Here is a 12,073-nt window from a genome sequence, read left to right as displayed (position 1 = left end):
ACAGTTAAATAATTATTTTGCCATCTTTAAATTTATTGTTTGACTGTTAGTCGTGAGTTTTTAAGATGACTGTCAGTGGGCTTCAGTTTTTGCAGTTATCATTGAATTAAATAAGTGTATCTATCACCTTGAAAAAGAAAAAAATGGTCAGCTAACACTTTGAAAAGTCACGCTTAATCTTTATAATAAATAACTGAATTAAAAGTTAAGAAAATATGGGACAAAAGATCTGCTACTCCAAATATTTCATGCAGGAATAGGCAACAACAAGAAATACGTTTTAGCTCTTAATGCTACCAAAGAAAAACTGTGAAGTTAAATGCCTCACTGAAATTCAGGCAATATCAAATGAAGAACAAACAATTGTAGAAGCAGCAGGAATTTTGAAATACCTGAGTGAAGACAATTTAAACTTTGAGTTTCTTAACACACCATGTGGACAGTATTTGCAACCAAGTGCAATCATTTGTATTAATATATTGGACATGTACTGTTTCTCTAAACAGTAGTTGCTAAATTGCTTCACAGGAAGTGTTTCTTGAGAATGAGCATTCTACACACATGATAGAGTGACCACCAAGCGCATCCTATTGTTGACAAAGAAAAGCTAGTTACTGAAATGAAAATGTTTCTGTAGATCTGATGTTAATGATTACTTTGAAAATAATCTAGATGATGTTTTGACAAGTGAAATTACTAGGATGGAATATCCTTTTTGCTGTTTCCATGAGTCTTTCAAAGACAAAACAGTTCTTATCAGCACTGAAGGATGCAAACTTTTCTTAGGAAGGATGCAAACTTTTCTTAGGAACACCATTATTTCCCAAAAACTTGCACTTGCAGTGCTAGCACTAAATAGAAAAACAGTTTCTTAGTTGTCATTTGCTATCAATTATCATGCCCAAACTATAACTGTATCATTCATTTTGGTTGTAAAAAGGAAGCACACGGTTTAATAATATGGTTTAAATTTAAGTGAGAGTGTTGTAAATTTTAATACTTGAAGGAGTTTTGCACTAAAAAAAGGAATTTAAGCTATTTGCCAGCAAACAAAGCAGGTATAGCAGTTAAGAAACTGAAAGACAATTTATAGTCTGTACATAAAATTCAAAGAAAAGATTTTTGACACAAATTTAATGTGGTTGTTAAATTTGTCAGTTATGATACCAATAAAAAGCTGTATGGCTAGTTTTTTTTTAGTGGCAATAATCTGTGAAGTGTCTTAGACTGTGTTGAAAACGCTGACTGTGACTATAAGCTACTTCAGTGAAACATGACCATTTTTTTAATGTTGTCCAACTGAAATACTTCGACCTTTTTCGACTCATTTATAACTATTTTATTCGTTTACTATTTTTTGTGTGTTTTACCGTATTTATGACCGCTTGGTTTCGAGTCTGTGTCACGTGTGTTTTTGTGCCACATTATTAGTGCATGTTATTGAGTTTGGCCCGTCGTTGTGCAAGTAAACAAAATTTCCCAATGATACCGTCTGCTGTTTACACTCGTGTACATTATTGCGTAACAAAAATTACGTCACAATGGAGTTGCTAATTAAGATTTGTATCACTTGTTTTTCTACACAAAACAATGGCTAGAAAACTCGCTTAATCTATATAAAATTTGGAGCAGCACCCCCAGAAATTTTAGGCACGAGCCGCCACTGCTTATATTGCATAATAAAACGTTTATTTCCACTTAGTAATGATTTATTTCAACACTAACTTAATAACGTATATCCAGTACACATACACTAATACACATCACAGTCAATCTACGCATATTTATAGGTTATTACACACTGGAATACATGCGTCCTATTAATCTACAAATCATATCTGCAAAAATCGCTATAAAAATGCCTAAAACAAAAATTATCGTCATTTTTCCACTCTCTCCCCATTGCCCGCAATGCATTTTTGGGGCTTCCTTTTCAGCCGCCATTACGCTTCAATTTGCTTCAACCGTGACGGCCAATAGCGCAATCCAGGGTTTACAGAGATCAGTGCTCCAAACCAAGTTGGTACGAGGTGACGTCACATGGCGTTTGAGCTCAGTGACAAAATATCCGCAAGGTGTCAGTGTTTTTAGATTTGAAACGTAAATATTTGACTAGTAACTTCGATTTTTAGGGTTTTAATTCTGAAATCGTGTTTATAAAAATACGACAAACAACATATTAAAAAATAATTTTCCGGTGCCGGGGCTCTTTAAGCTCAATTTAGTTTGGTAAGCACTTAATGTAAAGCGGCAGGTCCTGAGTTACCGTTGTCAAGAAGAAATTAACGAATTTGGCGCGAAATACTAAAAATGGTGTTTTTTGAGCCCGGTTAAACTCCTAAATTAGTTATTGAGCGAAAGTTGTCAGTTGTGTGTTTAAAGATGCCATCCTTTTTGTGCGTGACCCCTGTCGAGGTTATTCGCTGTAGCAAATTAGAGGTAAATGTATTGCAACGGCTGGTAAGTTATTTTTAAAAAGTCAGCAAATCCTTTTTGCTTGTGGTTTTCGAAATTTTATGCTTAAAACATCGCAGTCCATTTCTTTAAATGCTGTGATACGCCTAATTACAGCTTACAGTAGTCGATTCTACAATTTTAAATTGTAGCCTGCTAGTGGTAAGTTACAAGTAATATTTTTGTGATTACTGCATTATTTTCAAGTAAAAATGTTTGTTTTAAGACCTTTCTGTACATGCAGGAGTGCTGCTGTTGTACAAATGTGACAATCATACCTTTGAAAACACCCAAATATACATCTTCAGCTGATTTTTTGAAGAACACAGGTTTTACGTTTTTTGAAAATGCAAGCTTATTTTAGTGTTGTGGCGTGATAATAGTTATAAACTTTATCCAAACTATTGTATACCGTCTAATTTCGGAAGCTTTTATTTTTGGGGAGCCTTAAAGTATTTTTTCATGTTCTTTTTAAAATTGTGTCCTTCTTTTGGGGGATGGGAATATGGTAGGCCTATCATATACCTGCTGGATGCCAACCAACTGTCATTGCCACAACTTATCAAATCTCCACAAGGAAAGCACTTTTGGCCAAATACCAAAAGTCAGTGATAAAGGACATCTAAATCGGTTTATTATACAGTTTTGAAATGCAAAATTGTTACATTTAAACAAACAATTCCCAATTTAAAAATGAAAAATTCTTGCAATTCAGATAAACCTCCAAATTGATCCAACCACAGGATCGGTGATACAAGTGTGACAAGTACAGTTCCAGTCAAACGTTGCAGTCTTTGGCATCAGTTCTACTTTGAAATGTTTCCTTTGTTTTTGTCATTGTCAGGATGCTTGCTGTTTGCATGTGACCCAAGAACTACAAATATGCTCTACCACTATTTTACCCAAACATAAAAACTCAAGCCAACCAAACTAGACATTTTATGATATGTATACTATGGTGAATTGAATTGATTTAAGTCTTTAAGAGAAAGCCTAAAAGTAAACAATCTACAAATTTTACTGCTATTATAAGATTGACATCATATTAATTAGGAAATTTGAAACCAACTTTGAAAGTTTCTGGATTATTTTCTTTATGTTTGGCCAACAGTAAATTGCAAAATAGTTTAACATTGCATGTGGTGGTACCAGCATTCATTCAACGAGAACAAATGTTCTTATTTGCAAAATGAAAGACATTAATTTATCTTTTACAAGTTTGATTCTGTTGTGTTCTATACTGTAATTTAATTTTGTGTAACATTTTTTAACAACTATGTACTGCATTTTAATTTGCTGCAAAATAAAAAAATGCAACAGTTTTTTATGTAACATTGCTATTCAAGTTAAAAGTGGCCAGTAAAAATCTCAAACAAGCCATAACAAATATTCACATCTTATGCAGTCAATATGCACAAAATGTTATGTGCAATTTTACTGAATTAAATCCACATTGGATAAGATTAGGAATTTTGATTTTAGCTAAAGAGCCCACATTGGTCACCATTAAGTACAGAAAAAAACCTTTGATCAATTAAATTATTGATATTTGCCACACATTCGAACGGAAATATATTGTTTAATAATTTTGTCTGATGTCAAACACTGAAAAGCCTAATTATTTACACTTTAATATCCGACAAGGACTATCTCGTTGGTTTATACTTGTTTTAATTATAAATACTAATATTTTACATAAAACAATCACTAAAAAATGTTCAAATATATAGCAAAAATGATTTAAACCGCATCATTTACCTTGTTGCAAGTAGCAAATAGCTTAAACAAGTTATGCGGGAGGGTGGTTATGACGTCATAAGCGCGTTTCATTTTGATTGTTATTTTTGTGTATCAACGGTAACTCAGGACCTGCCGCTTTACATTAAGTGCTTACCATTTAGTTTCGTACGCCGTTCCGCTTCAGTGCATAGAAGTTTTGCACGTTTTTTGCTGAAATTGTATGTACTTGATAGCAGACTGCAAGTTAATAATAAATGCAATAATCGGTCGTCAGGCGTTAGGATTTAATTGTTGGCCGAAGAATGATGTTATATTTGTCTTATAATTGTAGAATTTTTATAAAATCTATAAAAACTGCGATATAAGATGGCTATAATGTGAAACGAGGAAGACAAAGTTTCAAGACAGTCACAAGGTTGGTTTTCTACAATAAAGCATCTCAGGTATTATGACAAAGTTTTTCAGTTGAGGCATTTATGTAGAGTGGTTTATTACGCCTATAAAGTGACAAGAATGTGGCAAACTTCACATGTGGTAGTTTCAAATTAGAGAAAATGAAGTTACCTTGCAATGCAATTTGTACATTTTTTAACTTCCTTTAGGGTGGTTTGTTTCACAAGATATTTAACAGAAAGATAGATTTACCACATGTTCAGTACGGACAAAGCCATGCACTTTCCCTCTCTAGAACTGTGTTATTTTTATAACCAACAATTATATAGTTTGTCAGGCATGTAAGAATTTGATAGGTTGTATTTTTAAGACTTACAGTTTTGATTATGAAAACAAAAAAAATATGACAAGAGTGCATGATAACTGGTTGTTTTTTTATTCAGCAATTTGTAACAAATTTATATATACTATGGTAATCCTGTTTTATTTTTTATTCATTTTACAGATACTTTTGTCTCATACAGTATAAGACATACAATATGAGCAAGGCATGTTTAAAATGTTTATGTAAAACAAAACACTGAACTTTACCAGTTTGCACTCATTTCCACACAGACTATTAAGCTTTCACTCAGCGGCTCACTCATGTTGGTAGTGTACTTCATGGAAGTGCCTCATGGTGATATCCCTGATATGCAACTTCTCAATATGGCTGTCTTTTCCTCTAAACTGGCGTTCACTCCAAGTTCAGAATAAACAACAAACAAACACGTGCTGAACTCGGTCATCTTTTAAGTACAAGTTAACTTTGAACTACTGTTATACTCCTTTAAGGCTGTTAAAGAGCCTGCTGAACGCTTTTAAAATGCAAGTTTGAATCACTTTCTTTTGTGCTGGTAGTTGTCTAAAACTTTCTTTACATTGTTTATTGTTAATGGGTTTCCATTTTTTGTTGCTGTCTTTTAAAGAGCCCCGGCACCGGAAAATTATTTTTTAATATGTTGTTTGTCGTATTTTTATAAACACGATTTCAAATTTAAAACCACAAAAATCGATGTTACTAGTCAAATATTTATGTTTTAAATATAAAAACACTGACACCTTGCGGATATTTTGTCACTGAGCTCAAACGCCATGTGACGTCACCTCGTACCAACTTGGTTTGGAGCTTGTTTGTAGTCGGTGGTTGTTAACGTTCTGCGACGCCAATTACGTAGGTTAGTTTAGGTATTTTGGTGTTAAAATGTTTTCATTTTTATACTCAAGTGTGAAAAAATGCCTGCAGTGTGTTCTTTGTATGGTTGCAATTCAAGAGGAAATAAAAAGGCCAGCAATATGACACTTTTTCGCTTTCCAAATATAAAGCGATTGCGGCCAGCTTGGATTAAATTTGTTAACGTGAAAAAAGGGACCAACGAAATACAGTGTTCTTTGTAGCCTACATTTCACAGATGAATGTTTCACAAATAAAATGCAGCAGACAGGGGTATGGCAAAAGTTCTGGTGTTAAAGCCAAATGCCATTCCATGTATTCATTAGAACAGTCTTCTTCAGCAAGAAATGGCATTGAGAGCAGCTGCAAGAAAAGTAGCACATGGTATGCTTTAATTAACTGTTTTCTGACATAATCTCATTTAACATTATAGTCTTTAATATTACCATTATGTCATACTAATTTAGTTTATTGGCATGCCATTTACTTGGTAATAACAAAAAAGTGTGGTTATGAAAAAAAGGTGTGATAATATCAATACATTTTCATTTCGGAACCACCCAATCTAAGCTATGAACCAAAATACATTGTGTGTAAAGGAAAACTTCTTTACCTCTTAAATGGTGTACCAGAAGTAAATTAACTGCAGATTTCCCTGGACACTCAGCTAAATTTAGTACATACACAATGATGGATGATGGATCTTTGCAACAATAAAATTGTTGCTATTAACCTTGTTAATGTATTCAGATGGTAATTTCATAATATTTTCTAGAGCAATGAAGTGGCAAACAGCAATGATATGGAAAAAGGATTCTTGGGATGCATTGAAAACATCACAAGCAAAGGATTGTTTATTAAAGCCTTTGTGACTGACAGGCATCCACAAATCATTAAATACATTAGTGAAGAACCATCAGAAACAAAACATTATGTTTGGCATGTAGCTACAAGTATGATAGAAATAAAAGATGAGCATACACCGGTATATTTGTGTTTATGGTTTTCAATTCAGAAATCCAAAAGAAACTGACAGCACTTTCTAACAAAGCATGTTGCAAAGAGTTGGGACCTTGGGTGAAAAGCATATGCAACCACATGTATTGTTGTGCAGCAACATCACAAGGGAATTCACAACTTATAGTTGACAAGTGGCTGTCAGTCTGGCAACGTAACTCTGAAGTCTTCCCCAGCACCATTCAACAAATTTTCTGTAGGCAGTATACCTGTAACGCATAGAGATTGCTGGTTGCATGTTAGTAGTTAGTACAGTAAAACTTACTCGTGACGGGTGTTAATTACCCTCATCATGATTTCCCAATTGACGTTTAAATCGATAACATGCTGCTTCTAATACACGTTGAGACATGTAGATTCAAATCCAGGATATACTTTTATACAAAGCAGATTCGACTCGGAATATTCGTTGAACTTGGCTAACTGCTGTTGCACTTACTAATTTCATGGCAGCAAACGCATGATTTTCTCTCCTCCATTATCACATAGTTAGTACATAAACACCTACAATAATTCTGTTACGTGGAAAATACCTTTTGTCAACAACAAAACACCTACCTTTTTAAGCAAACAGTTGTTATTTGTTGCTTAACTGTCAACTACGTATACTACGTTAATTTTATCAGTTGCAAACAATAAAAAAATGTACGCATCAAAGCTAAAACAAGCATTAAAAACAACAGCTGACCAACGCCATTGTTAGAAGTTGGTGCGAGGTGACGTAACAATCGCTGCTACATATCAAACCAAGGTGTCGATCGAGAGCTCATTGTTTGATTGAATATCTCGAAAACGAGAAATCATAGGACAAAAAAAATTAGTGATTCGGAATCCCTGATTTTTGGCAATTCTAAATATCTAAAATGTAGAAAAAGTCACATCGCCGCTGCCGGGGCCCTTTAAGAAATAAATCAAAAAACATAAACAATTAAATGGTTAAAAAACAAATACAAACTTCAGTGTCTGACAGCTGTGAGATTCACAAATCCACTCTTTTTTGAGCAGCTTTAAATCTGTTGGTCCAACCCATATGTATGTACAATATTTTTGTGTTTAGAAACTGAGATAAATTTTTATCTTTTGCAAGTAACATTAAATAGGCCTATATCACAATGTGGCATACAACAGAGTTTAGACACGTTTAATGAAAAATTAAAGTAATTGAACTTTTTCGCCCTGTTAGAGCTCATCAGACTGCCTGGCAGGCAATGAAAGTTCAAGAATGGTAAAAAAACACTTACCTTTGCGGGTTGCAGAATTGCAGAAAGATTGTAAAAAATATTTATGAAAGTCATTTTGCACGAAAGTTTGCATTTTTTTCGTAAAAACTTAAGCAAAGACCTAATTCGCTTTATATCCACAAACCATTTTTTTCAGTTTCGTTATATGGATTGAGTCTTTTTGCTTCTTTAATATGCAAGCGTGTATGCATTGGAATCAGCAGTGGCTGACTATAAGTGAAATCAAGGTTTTTCGCCATCTCGTCCGTAAAAGAGTGCGAATAAACGAAACTAAACTACATTTAGTACCACCATACTGCTATTGACATTTTTTTCTACCTCTCGCACTAAATTCGAAACATGCGATGACAATTACAAACACATGGCTCGTTTTGCGTACTTATCTATAGCAAACTAATACAAAATGTTGAACAAACTTCTATGCACTGAACCGTGACGCAGGACGAAGGAAAACCCAAAAAAGTCCATTGTTACGTCAGAGGTTCCACTCATGTTTTCTATACTCTTTGGTTCAAGTCGTCATGAATAACACCTAGAGAAAATAACATTTATTGTTTGGTACAGGATCTATCCCGCAAGTAGTGGGCATCTTTTTTGTCGACGATCACTGATTATATTTTAAATTATATGTGAATTATATATTTTTTTATTTCTTTTACTGGTTTTTATCGATTTTATTTGATATTTCATTTGGACTGGGTTGTTTGTTTGTGTTCACTCCAGAGTTTTTTCGTTGCCCCTGGACTAGACGGTTATCTCGTCTCTCCGCTTTTCCTCCTTTTTTATCTGGTTGCACTGTTCCCTTATCGCTTGTTGCAGTGTGTGCCTTTCGTGTAGCTTAGACGCAGTTCTGTTGCAGATCTTGCATAGTTAGCAAGGGCTTGTAGCAGGCTGCCGTTTCTCTTTGGTGTGTTTAATATGTATTTAGTTCATTGCTTGGTTTGTCTTACTTTTACACCCGTTGTTTCACAGAACGACTGAAGATGCCCCTTTGGGGTGAAATATATATCGTTTAACAACTTTGTTGACTGATTTTGATTAGGAAGCACTGTTGCTTCGTCAATTATTCCTAGAGAAAATAACATTTAAAAAAGGTTCATCCGCATCCAGTTCGGTTTTATAATTGCAAACTTTCTGGGTGAGGTATGGCGATCGAGTCTGATTTAATCGGTAGAGCGACTTGCACTATAACTCGTGCCAGCACCACATCTAGCAAAATTCTCACAGATAGCACAAAGAGCTAATTTTTTATTTAGCTGCTAAAAATGGGTGGGGTTTGGAAGTAAGTTTTGAAAATTGTCCAGAAGGTACGTTACATATATCACACCTTATCCCGACCCAAATAGTCCAAGAGTTTTTAGAGTTTAACATTGTTTCAGATTAGTGATCGTGCTTTTTGCGCTACCTATAGCAATTTAGTTAAATGTGCGGCTGCCGTGAGTTATGGTGTTAGTAGCTCTACCTACTTGGTCACCAGTATCGCAATTGGAAGCGACTGTTTGACCAAGGTTTTGTCACGAATTTTATCCTGATGGTTGTGGAAACTGAACTTACCTGACCCCAGTTGATCGAGTTTGGTCAAAACTGTCGACTCGAACTTTTCCACTACCCTACTGCATATTCGCCGCAGGTTTAAATCTTCCACCAGGCGGAGAATGGGTGCTGTGTTTCGAGTAGTGATGCTTTCCATTCTCCAAAGGTTTTTTGAAACATCCCAACCTTTGTAGTTGTGTGCCTGAAGACATAATCATGAAGATTTTTCCATTATGAACACGTGAAACGTATATGCAAAATTCTGAAACCTAACGCAAATTTTCTGAAATTGTAGTTGTCACGTCACTTTTCCGGTGTCTCATTTATCTTGTGTTACTTTGCTAACTTATTGTTTGTAATGTTTGGATCCTTCAGAACATGTTAGATTTTATTTGAAACGTTTAGCGATGGTGTGTATAGTATTATGGCGAAGAGGCTATGTTTCACCATTGTTGGTCATGTACATGCGTTGCATCTTTTTACGTGCATTTTGTTTTACTTTTATGAATTCCCGTTTAACCATAAGACAGTCAATATATATTACCATCGATTCTATATGGATTTTAGCCACAAATTCAGCTAGATCTGTGGTCAGTTTATGGAAGTTCTTCTCGCCCAGCTGTACTGCGTCCACAGTTTTTCCAGGTAAAAACGACAGCATGAAGATAAGATTCGGGTTCACTGTGTTGCCTGCAAATATAATATTTGGCCAAAAAGTGATTTAGTTGGTCCCAGAAGCAAAATAACATAAGTTTCCGACTGTTTTGAAATATGTTCCTATAATACATTTTAACAATCCCTAAAAAAAGAAACGTAATCTGTATTTGTGGCTTTGTAAAATTTTTGATAGTATAATTGTTTATTTGATTATGCCATCTTACCCATACACTTCAATAAAATCCAAGAATTCCATCGGTTTTTAATTGGACATGGAACAGTAAAGCCGCGCTGATATAAGGCCTACAGCAGATCACACATTTCGGTGTATCTTTCTTTGACAAAATATACATGTGAAAGCGGCGCGAATCGGAAATAAAAACATCCCTTGCGGAGCTCTAGACCGTCGCCAACGCGTTTTTTCATATGAAGGTTTAAACCGCCTATATTTACAGAAAACAATAGTTTTAGACCTAAATTTACGAGTTTAAGCTGAGAAGTGTTTTAAAAACAAATCTATGCTCGCTAACCGTAAATAGTTTTTGAACAAGTAAAAAGTTGTATTGCTTTATACTTTAGTATTCATACCTGGTACTTTTGCCTCGAAGGTGTTAACTACTTTCAACACATATTTGTGGTGATCAGGAGTTTTGATAAGAAAGTTTTTATCGTCATAACCGTAAAGTTTTGTTGCTTTAACATCCACGAATCCATACAACGCCTCAGTAAGTTTTATGGCGTCTTCCTCTTCGCAAACTGGTAGTTGCATTTGGTACATAATGTTAGCAACAAAACTATAAGGTCTTGTTTGTTAAAAATTATGCTCTATTCCAAAAAAGTTTTTTAACAAATAAGTTAGTCACACTCAAAGAGCAAAAAAATTTGTAGGATTTGGCAGTTTCAGATCAACAAATCGGGATTAGGATAGTGCAGGGGTGGGCAAACTTTTCAGTGCAAGGGCCGCATTCAAAAGTTCTTAATCTTATGGGGCCGCATAGTATTTTACCAACGGCCGATAATTGCTCGCTTGTTTTTGTTTCAAAATAACTGGTGTAAAGAATTTGGTTTATATCATATATATATACCATTTAAAGCCACCTGAAATTCTCAGACTAATAATTTCTGACTTGGTGCATAGGTTTAGCTAAACGAAGCTAACTGTTTATGACGTCATAATCTGTATTGTGACGATTGCGGTGCCTGTTTTTTCGCATTGTTTGCACACAATAAGCGAATAAAAAGCCTGACGCATATAATTACTAGGCTGGTAATCTTATTTCCAGTCTCACGAAATCTGTTTTCAGCATATTAAAAATCAAAATATTTGGAAAAATAGTTTTAGTTACGTCACGGCTGCCATTGCATGTATGTCAACAGTGCAAAGTGGACTGTATTTGAAAACGTGACTCGCTTTTACTTTTATCGAACGAAGAAATTGTGTCAAGTGACGATTTGCATAATAACGTGGCAGAAACAACAGGCTAAAGGACGTAAAAAGTATCTGTGTTTAGTTCCTAAGTATGGTGCGGGTACAGATACTGCACATGGTATAGGTATCGGAAAGTCGCACCCTCGGTATTTTTTATTATTTTTAAAAACTCTACGCCTGTGCTTATAATACTATTCAGCGTTGCTCGGTAACTTTCTATTCAAAATTTACTAACGTTTGGCGGGCCGCATGAACTCCTTTGCCGGGCCGCATGCGGCCCGCGGGCCGTAGTTTGCCCACCCCTGGGATAGTGCATCAATTTCCACCGTAAACCACCATTCAAGAATTCCGCAAATATCAATAATGTCAGAAGCTGTTTGATGGTGTAGTCTTTAC

At 35.0% G+C, this 12,073-nt stretch overlaps 2 long non-coding RNA genes across 2 annotated transcripts; one reads left to right on the top strand and one right to left on the bottom strand.

Moving 5' to 3' along the window:
* Window positions 1-5,834: 5,834 nt before the first annotated feature.
* LOC145239180 (uncharacterized) lies at window positions 5,835-6,788 on the top strand. The gene is made up of 2 exons (XR_013862239.1): window positions 5,835-6,184; window positions 6,576-6,788. It is a non-coding gene; the product is annotated as an uncharacterized LOC145239180 (long non-coding RNA).
* On the bottom strand, window positions 6,494-7,410 carry LOC145239181 (uncharacterized). Its single transcript, XR_013862240.1, has 2 exons — window positions 7,083-7,410; window positions 6,494-7,026 (listed from the first exon to the last, which is right to left on the bottom strand). It is a non-coding gene; the product is annotated as an uncharacterized LOC145239181 (long non-coding RNA).
* Window positions 7,411-12,073: the final 4,663 nt, after the last annotated feature.

The sequence above is a fragment of the Phallusia mammillata genome, chromosome 7, assembly GCF_965637545.1.
Source record: "Phallusia mammillata chromosome 7, kaPhaMamm4.hap1.1, whole genome shotgun sequence".
Taxonomy (NCBI): Eukaryota; Metazoa; Chordata; class Ascidiacea; order Phlebobranchia; family Ascidiidae; genus Phallusia; species Phallusia mammillata.
This window is presented reverse-complemented; position numbering and strand designations above follow the sequence as displayed.